The 13,820-nt window shown below is 37.5% G+C and overlaps 1 non-coding gene across 1 annotated transcript; it reads right to left on the reverse strand.

Moving 5' to 3' along the window:
* Positions 1-3,967: 3,967 nt before the first annotated feature.
* Positions 3,968-4,074, reverse strand: LOC121205346 (small nucleolar RNA R71). The gene has a single exon (XR_005900427.1). It is a non-coding gene; the product is annotated as a small nucleolar RNA R71 (small nucleolar RNA).
* Positions 4,075-13,820: the final 9,746 nt, after the last annotated feature.

The raw sequence follows: 13,820 nt of genomic DNA on the forward strand, positions 1-13,820 counted from the left end.
ACTCTTACAACTTAGCTTTTAACTCTTTTAACTCTGTAGGAGCAATTCTATATGGAGCTATCGATATCAGTGATGTTCCTAGTACTAATTTAATAGCAAATTCAACCTCTCTGGCTGGTGGCAACCTAGGTAACTCTTCTGGAAATACATCTGGATATTCACAAACCACTGGCATTGATTCAATCTTCCATTTAGACACTTTTGTATCTAGTACATATGTAAGATAAGCATCGCAAACCTTTTCTCACATATTTTTGTGCTAGCATTGTCGATATCACTATAGGCAAACCACTCGAGTCATCAGATTAAATTCGAATAATTTCACTATTTTGACATTTCAACTCAATCGTTTTTCGTCTACGGTTTACAACAGCATCATGCAGAACCAATCCATACCCAAAATCACATCGAATTCATCAAACGGTAAAAGTATCAAATCAGCCGAAAAATAATAACCCCAAGTCATCAAAAGACAATTCTTGCAAACTTTATCAACTAGGACATACTGGCCTAAGGGGTTCGATACTTTAATAAAAATTTCAATTGACTCAACAGGTAAAAACTCTTACTAGAAACTAAATTCATACAAGCATATGAATGAGTCGGTCCAGGATCAATCAAAGCAATTACATCAGTGTCATAGACAGAAGATGTACCGGTGATAACATTTGGTGATGACGCATTTTTGCGAGCATGAATAGCGTAAGCTCTAGCTGGTGCTCGAGCCTCAGATCTCATAGTAGAGTTATTTGTCGCACCTTTACTACTAGTCGCATTTCCAGTGTTTCGAGGTGGTCTCCCTTTGGCAGCTGCATTGTTTGGTCTTATATTTAGAAATTTGTCTTTCTCAGGTAACTCAGGATAATCTCGAATAAAACGATCTTGCGAGCACATCTAAAACAAGTTTTATTATTCATCCAGTAGTCTCCAAAATGCCGTCTTCCACATTACTGACACTCAGGTTTGTTGGTTTTGACACTACCAATGCTCGATACTGAGGTAGTTTGAGCTTTTGGACTCGTGTGTGCTTCCCACTATCTCTATTAGAATACCCCATTAAAGCATTCGAACGATTATACGAATCCCTTAATTTCTTTGAAGAAGAATGATAAGGTTTACTCATCGACCTCTTTCTCGAATCTCTTGCCTCAAAATTAGCTTTTTTCTTTTCTTTTCTAAGTTCCTCGGCTTTGCAAGCTCTACCGACCAAAACAACAAATTCTTTCAATTCCAAAATCCCGATTAGAAGCTTAATATATTCATTCAACCCATCTTCGAACCATTTACACATAATCTCTTTAGTGGAAACATATTCTCGAGAGTATTTACTTAGTCTCCCGAATTCTCTTTTGTACTCGGTTACGGTCATACGATCCTGTTTCAATTCTAGAAATTCTTTGCACTTTTGATCGATAAACCACTGATTTATGTATTTCTCTCTGAACTCGGTCTAAGAGAATTCCCACGTGACTCATTCTCTCGGCACCACAGAAATCAAAGTGTTCCACCACTGATATGCAGTATCTCTCAAAAGTGATACAGTGCATTTAACACATTTAGCTGGCATACAAGACAGATCATCAAATACCCGGATTGTATTCTCAAGCCAAAACTCTACTCTCTCTAGATCATCATCAACTGTAGCTCTAAACTCTTCAGCCTCATACTTTCAAATTTTATCTACAGGTTGCTTACTCATATGTAAAGGTTCCAAACCTTGAGGAGCTACGGAAACCAATAAACCGTAATTTATACATATTTTTACCCCTTGTTTAACGCATTTTATGGATGATTTCGGCCCCATGTTTTTTGATTTTATCAACAAGTGGCTTATACAATCTCAATGGATTACTTACTTGATGATAAAACGTAAATTATACATATTTTTACCCCATGTTTAATGCATTTTATGGATGATTTCTCACTAGAATTGGTGAATTCGATGCTCCTAATGCTTTAATTTCATGTTCTATACTTAGGAGAGCATAGGAGAGAGAAAGGAATGAGAAACAGGCCAAAAACAGAGAAAATGGGCCAAAATATGAAATCAACACGGCCTAGACTTCCTCACACGGGCAGCCCACACGGCCGTGTCAATCTGGTAGAATCGAAGCATGACTCACACAGGTGGAACACACGCCCATGCCATTCTAACAGGCTCAAACACAGCCTGAAATGATCGCACACGGGCGTGTCACACGGGCGTGTCCCTGCCGAGCCCAAGTTGAGTCGAATTCAGAAAAGGCCACTTTTAATGGCTTATAGGCATTCCAAAGCCTATAAATAAACCCTAGAAGAGGAGAAAAGAGGACACACAGAATATGGAGTAAGGAATTACTCCAAGGAAGCTGATTGATTCATCTTAGAAGCCGAATTCATCATCAAGACTGAAGATCTCTCCTCAATTCCCCTTCAAGAGTTTTGGGTTTTCTTTATGTTTTGTATTCTTTATTATTCTGAGATGTTTTCTTATTTAGTTATGAACTAAATTCCCTAAATACCTAAGGGGAATGAAACCTAAGAGTAATCTTGTTTTTATTTTCTGAATTGTATGATAAATATTTAACTTGTTCTTAATTATGCGTTCTTAATTCTTATTTTGATATCCCAGGATATTGACTCAAGATAAGCTCTTATTTAGAGGTGGAATAGACCCTGCCTAAGAGTACATTTGTCATAATTAAGCGGAGTTGGTTGCGCGCCTAGACATAGGGTGACAAGATTTTGCCAGATTAGGGTGAAACCTAATAAGGGGATCCATAGATCGAGTTAATGCAACCCTACGGTGTTAATTAAAGAAAGATCTCAATTATTCAATCTAGGGATTAGACGTTATTAGTCTTGAATAGGGATAATAACATAACTTAGGGATATCTACGGAACAAGTTAAACGAATAAATCATCCGATTCGGAGCTAGAATAACAAGTACAACCTAGGTAGATTTTTCCTTAGGTATTGCCTTAATTCAATCGATTTTCCCAAAAGCAATTCTCCAATTCTATTCTCTATGAGTTCTTAGTTTAGATAATTAGTTAGTTAAAACAAAACCCCATTATTCTTAGGCTAGATAATAAAAAGACAGTCATTACTAGTACTTTTAGTTCCTTTGGGTTCGACAATCCGGTCTTGCTAAAACTATACTACTATTCGATAGGTACACTTGCCTACATAGCGATAATAGTTAGTTTCAAGAACGATTAATTATAAATATTTAAAACCTATCAAGAAATCATGCGATCAAGTTTTTGGTGTCGTTGCCGGGGAACTAAAATATTAGGCACACTCAATTTTTATTACTTTAGCCATTTATTTTTCTTGCAAACTAATTTTATTTTTTAATTTTATTCTAATTTACTAATTTTCTTTTTCTTTCTTCTGGCAGGTTTTTATAGTTTATGACTAGAAGAAACTCGTCAGGGCCACTACTTTTTGACGAAGAAATCGATCGCACAGTTCACAGAAACCAAAGAGAAATAAGGCGAAGCTTAAGAAACACAGAGAACGAGCAAGAGGACGATACTCAATCCCTAACTGAAGAGATGACTGAAAACCAAGGCAATCAGCTACCTCCTGCATTGCGTCTAATCAAAATCCTGCTCCACGCACTATGTATGATTATGCTAAACCTTCTTTAACAGGAATTGAATCGAGCATAGTTAGACCTGCTGTAGCTGCAAATACTTTTGACCTAAAACCTAACACAATTCAAATGATACAACAGTTTGTTCAGTTTGATGGTTTGCAGGATGAAGATCCCAATGCTCACTTAGAAACTTTTTGGAACTATGCGATACATTTAAAATCAATGGTGTTTCTGATGATGACATACGTCTTCGATTGTTTCCCTTTTCATTGAGGAACAAGGCTAAACAGTGGTTGAACTCGTTACCACGAGGGTCAATTACTACTTGGGAACAAATGACCGAAAAATTTTTACTAAAATGTTTTTCGCCAGCTAAAACGGCTAAATTACGTAATGGTATCTCTTGTTTTGTGCAGATTGATTTAGAAGCACTTTACGATGCATGGGAGAGATACAAGGACCTTTTGAGAAGGTGCCCTCACGATGGGTTACCACTTTGGCTTCAAGTTCAAACATTCCAGAACAGTCTGAATCCTTTGACTCAGCAAATGGTTAACGCAGTTGCTGGCGGAATCATCACTAATAAAACACCTGAAGATACTTATGAGTTCATAGAGGAAATGTCACTGAATAACTATCAGTGGCAAGTCATGAGGACAAAGCCAACGAAAACAACCGGTGTTTATAATGTCAATTAGGTCACCATGCTCTCTAATCAGGTAGAACTCTTGAATAAAAAATTGATGGTTTTCTTAGTTCTTCATAGGTTCACCCAGTAATGCAGTGCGAAGCAAGTGGAGGTGGAACAAGCCATTCAAAATACCAACCTTATGGCCACAACATGGATAACAAGCAATTAAATTACATGGGTAATAATCCTCAACCTCAAAACAATCTATATAGTAACACCTATAATGCAAGTTGGAGGAACCACCCCAATTTCTTATGGGAAGGCCAAGGAGATCAGCGACCACCTCCGGGCTACCAACAGCCACCCTATCAACAGGAAAAGAAGCCGAACCTTGGAGAGATGCTCACAAATTTTTCTCGGTATCAGAAACCTGCTTTCAAAACACCGAAACAACACTTAAAAATAAACAAGCGTCAATCCAAGGGCTCGAAACTCAGATAGGCCAGCTTTCTAAACTAATCTCCGAATGACCACAAGGTAGCCTGCCAAGTAATATTGAACCTAACCCAGGGGAATAGCTCAACGCAATTAATGTTTAAAATGAAGAAGGAGTCGTTGAGCCTTAGCCAAAATTGAGGCAAGAAACAGTGGTAAGCAAAGATAAAGGTGAGGTAGATTATAATAAAAATAAACTAGTGACTGTCGAATATAAACCTCGTGTGCCATACCCCAACGCGACAAGGAAAGACCGCTCAAATGAACAATTTGGTCAATTCCTTAAACTCTTAAAAAAATTACATATTAACTTACCGTTTATTAAAGCTCTATAGCAGATGCCAAACGGAATGAAATTTTTAAAGGAGCTTTTAGAAAATAAGCGAAAGTTGGACGAGGCATTGCATGTGGAGCTGAACGCAGTTTGCTCAGCTATTCTCCAAAATAAACTACCCAACAAACTAAAAGTTCCAAGGATTTTTACAATTCCTTGCTTAATTGGTAGTTTAGATGTTAATAATGCATTAGCTGATCTAGGGGCTAGTATCAACGTCATGGCTTACAAAATGTTTAAGCAACTAGGTCTCGGGAAACCCAAATAGACTAGGATGAGCATTCAATTAGAAGATAAAACTATAAGATTCCCTAAGGGTATTATTGAAGATGTGCTAGTTAAAATTGATAAATTTATATTTCCCTTTGACTTCATTGTTCTAGACATAGAAGAGGATAGCAGCACTCTCTTAATTCTAGGAAGGCTCTTTTTAGCAACTGCTAAAACGATCATTGATGTTAGCACAGGTGAACTCACATTTCGGGTGAGAGACGAAACAATCACCCTTCAAGCTCGCAATTCTGGCAACACATCGAAAATTGAAGGTGATCATTTAAACCATCTACTAAAACTAACAATATGGTGCAACCTACTTTGCAGGAAATGAGTCTGAAGGAAGCACATGAGTCATTCTCAAGCAACAGTAGAGGACCTACTCACAAGGAACGAAGACTACAAATAGAGGAGCTAGATGAATGGCGAACACATAAACCAAGAACACATGATAAACCAAAGCTGTGTCAAAACGAGCTCGATACCTTTTCAAATCAACTTAAGGTTGGAGATAAAGTCTTATTAGATGCCACAGATCCTTACATTGTCACTACCAGACTGGATGAAGAAATCCGTCTTACGGTACTTAATATTTTCCATTCGGTACGGTCGATGTGAGTCATCCCAAATTCGGCACTTTTAAGGTAAACAACACTTGTTTAAGACCCTATTTTGATGAGATTGATAGCAGGAATGAGGAGTATAAACTCCTCGAACCACCATGACCATTCAATGGAGAGGTAAGTTGAGCTTAGACTATAAATAAGCGCTTCTCGGGAGGCAACCCGACAACTAACAATATTAATTTCTTTAAATTTTAGTATTTAACACCTAACTTACTAATAGAGATCTCAAATTTAAGTTTTTCCACAAAGACATGGCCAAGCACACGGGCATGCATAGGGCCGTGTGAAAACAGGGCAAAAGATTTCCCCAACACGGGCTACGATAAAATGCCATGGCCGTGTGACATGGACGTGGTTGAACCTGCCAAAATAACACGGGTGTTCGACACACCCGTGTGGAAGAACCGTGGGTGAACCTGTTAAAACAGCACGGGCGTGCGACATGCCCGTGTCTAGTATCCGTGGTCAATCTTGTTAAATCAACACGGGAGTGGACCTTGCATACACGAGCGTGGGAGAAGTGAACGAAGCTAGAAACGGTCGTTTGACACGGCCGTGTGCACCGACACGCCCAAGGTACACGGGCGTGGGGTGAATTTCAAACGCTACCAAATAGGAAAAACGCGAAACACACGGGAAAAGATTGGGGAACACAGTCATGTTCCCTAGCCGTGTGGCCTAAAATCTATAAATACTATGCACTATTCACTTTCTTCCCCATTCAAAAACCTTAACCCTAGCCGTTGTAAGACCACACGGCCTCCCTACCATGCCCGTGCGCTGCCTCCAACTCCATTCTCGACGCCCAATCTCTTCCCTTTAGCGTTTGTTTACTCATTTTCCTTTTATTTCACTGATTTATAATGCTATTTATCATAGTAATCTATATTTTTCATGTTATTTCCATATTGATAATTACATAAATTTCATTTATAAAACAAGTTATCATCTTTCTCATGTTTAAAATCTTACTCGTTACATGATTCCTTCACTTCATTTGATTAGTTAGAAGTAAATATTCATGATTAGAACAATAGACATACTCATGCCTTTAGTGTTAACATTTTTCATCCGTCACACATGTTGCATTCCATGAAATTCATTGCCATTTTTACACCATACAAGTGCTTGCTTGATTAACTTGTTATTCTTAAAAGTTGCTGAAATTATGATTGTTATTTTTCTTCATTTCAGTTTGATCATTCCGCAAGATGAATTAATAGTTTTGATTGTACTTACCATGTCATCTTCATGGGGAAAGAAGACCGTCGTACCTGCTTCAAAGAAGAGGAAGGGAGCGTCCTCTTCAGCGAGTCCAACCGCAAAAATTTGTCACCCTCTTCTACAGTTCCCCCATGGGCCCCAGGAAGAACTTTTCCAAATACTTTGGGCCCGACCTTTAATTGCGGGCCGCTGCATCAATTGGGCTGCCATAGAACAAGTTCAGTTGACTGATGCTGTAATATCCCGAATTAGGGCCTAATCAGAATAGTGGTTTCGTGACCACAAATTTGAGATAGAAATAATTATTTTATTATTATTTTGATGTTTATGATATGATTGCATGATTGTGTGAAAATTTCGTGATGAAATCCTATGCCTAAAGTGCTTAAATTGAAATTAGGGACTAAATTGAATAATTTGCAAAATTTGCATTCTAGGAGTTTTTAGTATGAAATTGCTTTGGAATATTAATGAGGAGGTCTTAAATAGAAATTTGACCAATTTCTAAGTCTATGGACAAAAATTGGACATGGATGGAATTTTTGGAAAGTTTAGTAGTAAGGACATTTTGGTCATTTGTATATTAAATGAAATAAAATGGGAAAAATAACACAAAATGATCATCTTCTCCATATTTTTGCTGCCGAATTTTACCTCTCCCCATAGCTAGGGTTTCTTCAACTTTGAAGCTTCATAGTAAGTGGTTTCATGCCCCGTTTTTAATGATTTTTATGGTTTTGAAATCCCGATAGCTCGAATTAACTTATGCTAGAAATAATTCAACCTAGGGTTCATAATTGGAAAAAAACCCATAGGTGAAATTTTTGTATTTTGGTGTTTTATGATAGAATATGAGGTTTTAAATTATGTTAGACAACTTGTGCTACTCGGTTTTAAGCGAAAACGAGTAAAAGGGTTTAATCGGTAAAATACCTAATAGTCATAAGTACATGTTAGACTGTGAATTTGATGTTGCCATAGAAGGGAAAAACGATCAGCATGTCATAAAACATAAGAATAAGGGATGAAGTTTAATTCCCGAGCCTAGGGGAAAAAGTTTAATTATGCAAAAGTTTAGGGGCAAAATGTAATTTTGCCAAAGTTCGTATTAAATGCTGTTTTGATGAATGCATGTATTAAATAAGATTAATTTGGCATTATAGATTAAGAGAAACGAGATTCAAGTCGCGATCGAGGGAAAAACAAAGTTTACGAAGAATAGGCTCGATTGCTAATATTTTGTATCGAGGTAAGTTCATGTGCAAATGTAGTAACATAATTGTCATTTTGAGCAATTTAATGTTGTTTATATGATATGATGCTTATTATTATCATGAATTGTTATGTTTTGTGGTTATTGTTGAATAATATGTAATTCTGTGAATTACTTGATGAGTATGAACTATCATCGAGTATCGGTTCCGATATTCCGTGGAAGACGGCAAAGATGTGAGATCGAGGAAAAATCCCATTTGAACCTTAGGAATAGATTAGAATACAAGTGACATGTCACTAGGATACTTGAGTTCCGAACTCGTTGAGTTGAGTCCGAGTTCACTTATGGATACGAACGCCCGATCTCATTGAGTTGAGTCCGAGTTCACTTATGGGCGGGTTACATGGTAGCTTGGCTACATAAGTTCCGTAGGCTATTGAGTTTGTCTAGCTACAAGTATGGCACTTACATTCATGAAATCCGCGTATTCGAATTATATTTCGATGTGTTCAACGGGTGAATCTTAAGTGAATGAGAAGAATGCCTAAAACGAAGGTGACATATTGGTAAGTGTGATGAATGAGAAAATTTGACAGGTATGTGCTTAAATCCTCGGGTTGAGAACTTGGTATGATGAAATCGTAGAAAGATATTAAATGCAAATGAAACATGAATGTCTTGGTGTTGTTTATTCAAATGATGTTTTATGTGGAATTTCATGATTATGTTACTTGCTATTTGCATGTGAACTTACTAAGCATCTATGCTTACCCCCTTCTTTTCATTCATTGTAGTTGTTGACAAGCCGGCTTGAGAATCGGATAGGTCGAAGATTCGTCCACACTATCCGAAGGCCTAAATTGGTAAAATGGCTTGTGTGTTTTGAATATGGCATGTATGGCAAAATACTCACTTTTTGTAAATAATCTTATGATATGGCTATGGTTTGGCAAGAAAAGGGTTTGTAAATGATTAGCCATTGGGATGGCCAATCTAAGTCATATTTGATGTTATGTATGTTGAAAATGTTATTTAGTCCATGAAAATATAAAGTAAAATTTGCCATAACATAGAATCTGACAGCAGCAGTAATGTAAATTTGAAAAATCACTAAAAATACTAGAAATGGAATTAAATGATGAGTAATTTATGAAATTGAAGCTTGATGATTCTATTTTCATATGGATGGAACAAAACAGGTATATGATTTATATTTTGTAAGATATCTAAGTTTTGGTGGAACAGGGTCAGAGTGATCTCTGCATCCCCTGTTCTGACTAAAAATTCACTATAAATTGTACAAAACCAATTAGCCATTTTATCTTAAATGTAGAAAATACTTATTGAGTTTAGTTTTATAAGAAACAAACAACATAGTCATTGAAACTCTGTACATGGAGATATCTGATTCGTAATACACAGGGGTCAGAGTAGTCGAACCCTGAAACAAGGGAGACTTTAACTAAGAAACTGTACTAATTGGATTGACCAAAAATTCTAGAAAAAAATTAGTACATAGATATATGAGTCTAGTTTTAGGGAAAATTTACGGATCTTAATTTTGAGTTTTGGAACTTGAGATATGAATTTTTAAGAGACTATGATGCAGTTGGCCGGCTTGTCTGGAAATTTTAAAAAAATTGTTTGAGCTATTAAATTAATGAATTAAGTTTAGTAACACCTCAAGCTCGACTCTGGCGACGGTCTCGGGTGTGAGAGCATTACAGATACGATTGGGGCCCTCCTAACCACTGACCCTTGGGAGCTATTCTTAAGGATCATCAAGCCAACATACCTCGAGCTCATGATGGAACTATGCTCAACGTTCCATCTTCAGACCGTAATGACGAACTACGATGATCTCGGCACGGTCCAATTTCGCCTAGGCGGATTCGTCCGCCAGCTCAGCGTCCCAGAGTTCGGTACGGCACTGGGCTTATATACGGAGGAGTTCAAGGAGGAGAATAATTTAGACACTCTCAATCGCCACATACACTTCTCCCCCTCGAAGTGCTGGCACACTTTGGCCCCTGGCGCTGCCTCCTACAATCCTAGCCGCTCCAAGGCATCAGTTCTCCCACCATCCCTGTGGTACTTACATGCCATTTTGGCTCACACGATTACAGGAAGGTGAGAGAGCACGAGCATCATCAACACTCACGATGCCTACTTTTTATGGTGTATGTCTCACGGGCACGTCATCGACCTTGCCTATTTCTTCGCCCTCACAATTCAGCACCAAACGGAGCAGCATAGGAAGGGGATCATCTCCATTGGCCCCTATGTGATGCGATTGGCTCGACACTTCAGGCTCCTCGACACCACAGCCCAAGAATCATCCTTGACCCTCATCGGCCAGATGTCTCCACAAGGCATCTCGAGCATGCTTAGCATGAGGACGATCAGGAGCCATTGAGGAACCTACCCTCCTCAATATCGTCTCACCCAATCTACCGAGGAGGAGGCCTACGAGGACATTCCTGATGATGTCCCTCCACGGCACGAGGACCCACCGACTCAGCCACCACTACCCTCTCGTCCAGTTCATGCGGCAGCTTCATATGCTGACATCTCTGAGCGCCTCACTCGATTCGAGCAGCAGTATTTTCAATGATTTGACAACATTGATGCTACTCTACAGCAAATTTGTTAGCACCTCCACATCTCATCGCCAGTCCCACCTCGCGAACCATCCAGCGATGAAGATGTTTAAAAATATTTATTTATCATTTTATGTTTTTAATTATTATTAAAAGTACTTTTTATTTTTATTAGATTTTAGAATTTTATTTTTAATTATCAATTTCAGTTATTTCTTTATGAGTAATTATTCTTCCTAATACCCCCTAAAAAGTTCCTGATCTTATCATAGTTAAATAGAGCTCTTAAGCTCATCATCGCATAGGAACTAAAAACTCCACCGGGAAAGGTTCTCCACGACTGCCATGTCCTGATCGACCATGACCATAGCTACCACTAGATATAATATTCTTTTGGCGTAGGACTTATGGACTAATGAACCTCTACCACCGCCAGAGTATCCTCCTCTACCCTCGCACTAATTACTCTCCAAAACTCTAGTTCGAGGAATTCATCATACAAAAAGTTTCACTTCTCTCCCTATCTTATTTTTATATTCTAAAATATCTATCTTTGTACATTGAGGGCAATGTACATCTTAAGTGTGGGGGGCATTCATTTCATTATCAGAAAAAATCCCTGAGTGATTACCTTGTTCTCTTGAAAAGCTCTCATATCATATTTAGGATAAATTTTAATTGATATATGATTTTGATTGATATATCTTGAATTAAAACATAGGGATTTATGCATTGATAGTTTAAACTTTAAGAGATTAGAGAATCAAGCATGATAAGTTGATTTTTACGAATTTAAAATTATAGGTTGTTTCCCCAAGTCTAGGTATTACTTTGTATTGGAATTCACAAGTCTAAACATCAAAAAGCCATAATTTTTTATAGATTTTTGAGCCTTTTGAGCATCTATTAATTCTTTCATGCTCACTTTTATTATTGCTTTGAGTGCATCACTATCGAACTATTATTCTAGAACTTGCCTGATTATTCATGTGAAGACCACACCGTTTGATTTGATATGTCAAAATGATTAAGGCACCTAGGATTAACCCACTGATGTCATGAAAAGCCTACCTCCACGATTAAACCTTAGTGAACCCCTTTAAGCCTAACAACCCATTCCTTGTATTACCCTCAATGTTAACCCTTAACCCATTATTGTTGAAATCCCCTAAATTAATTTGATCCCTATTTTTGTCGAGATTTAAGTTGAGTAAATTTCTTAGATATGTCTTGTTTGTAATAAGTTAGTCTACATTATTTAACTTGTTCTTAAAAAAAACTATGTATACACATTAGTAATTCCATATTCTGAGAAGAAGCTTTGTTGTACGCAAGTAATGATTAACTCTTTTTCTAGTTAGGAAATATTTCAATTCAATCTCGATTCTAACCCTTTTCTTTTAGCTTGTGACCACACCCCCTAACCAATCCTCGTTACAACCTTCTAAAGACCTTTTGATTGATGTTTCATCTCAATTTATAGTGGTGGAGATTTGATTTTCATGCAAGCCTATGGTAATGACTTTTCATTATTGACTATTGACTGCTTCATTAATTGTCCTTAAAAGACCTCGAGTGATTTGAGTGAATCTTTAGTGGGGATGTGAAATTCTATTATATTCTGAATAAAAGGTAATTACTCAGATGAGGGGAGACACCTATGTTTTCAGGCTAAAATCCTCAACTTGGAATGTTTGAAAATTTGATGTTCTTTTAGTTGAATTCTCAAATGTATGATTACCTATGGATTATTTTGAGATATTATCGATAGAAATTGTAAGTTAAGAAGAATTTATTTTGATTATGAGTTGAGGATTTTGCTTGAGGACAAGCAAATGCTTAAGTGTAGGGGTATTTGATAAACCATAATTTATACATATTTTTACCCCATGTTTAATGCATTTTATGGATGATTTCCTATTAGAATTGGTGAACTCGATGATCCTAATGCTTTAATTTCATGTTTTATACTTAGGAGAGCATAGGAGAGCAAAAGGAACGAGAATTGGGCCAAAAATAGAGAAAATAGGCCAAAGTACGAAATCAACACGGCCTGGACTTCCTCAAACGGGCAGCCCACACAGCCGTGTCAATCTGGCAGAATCGAAGCACGACTCAATGGGTGGAACACATGCCCGTGCCATTCTAACATGCTCAAACACGGCCTGAAATAATCGCTCACAGGCGTGTGCCTACCGAGCCCAAGTTGAGTCCAATTCGAAAAAGGCCACTTTTGAGGGCTCATAGGCATTCCGAAGCCTATAAATACACCCTAGAAGAGAAGAAAAGAGGACACACAGAATAGGGAGTAAGGAATTACTCCAAGGAAGCCGATTGATTCATCTCAGAAGCTGGATTCATCATCAAGACTGAATATCTCTCCTTAATTCCCCTTCAGGAGTTTTGGGTCTTCTTTATGTTTTGTATTCTTTATTATTCTGAGGTGTTTTCTTATTTAGTTATGAACTAAATTTCCTAAATACCTAAGGGGAATGAAACCTAAGACGAATCTTTTTATTATTTTCTGAATTGTATGATAAATATTTAACTTGTTCTTAATTATGTGTTCTTAATTCTTGTTTTGATATCCCAGGATACTGACTCAAGATAAGCTCTTATTCAGAGGAGTAATAGACCCTGTCTAAGTGTACATTTGTCATAATTAAACGGAGTTGATTGCGCGCCTAGACATAGGGTGACAAGATTTTGCCGGATTAGGGTGAAACCTAATAAGGGGATCCATAGATCGAGTTAATACAACCCTAGGGTGTTAATTAGAGAAAGGTCTCAATTATTCAATCTAGGGATTAGACGTTATTAGTCTTGAATAGGGATAA

The sequence above is a fragment of the Gossypium hirsutum genome, chromosome A08, assembly GCF_007990345.1.
Source record: "Gossypium hirsutum isolate 1008001.06 chromosome A08, Gossypium_hirsutum_v2.1, whole genome shotgun sequence".
In the NCBI taxonomy this organism is placed as follows: Eukaryota; Viridiplantae; Streptophyta; class Magnoliopsida; order Malvales; family Malvaceae; genus Gossypium; species Gossypium hirsutum.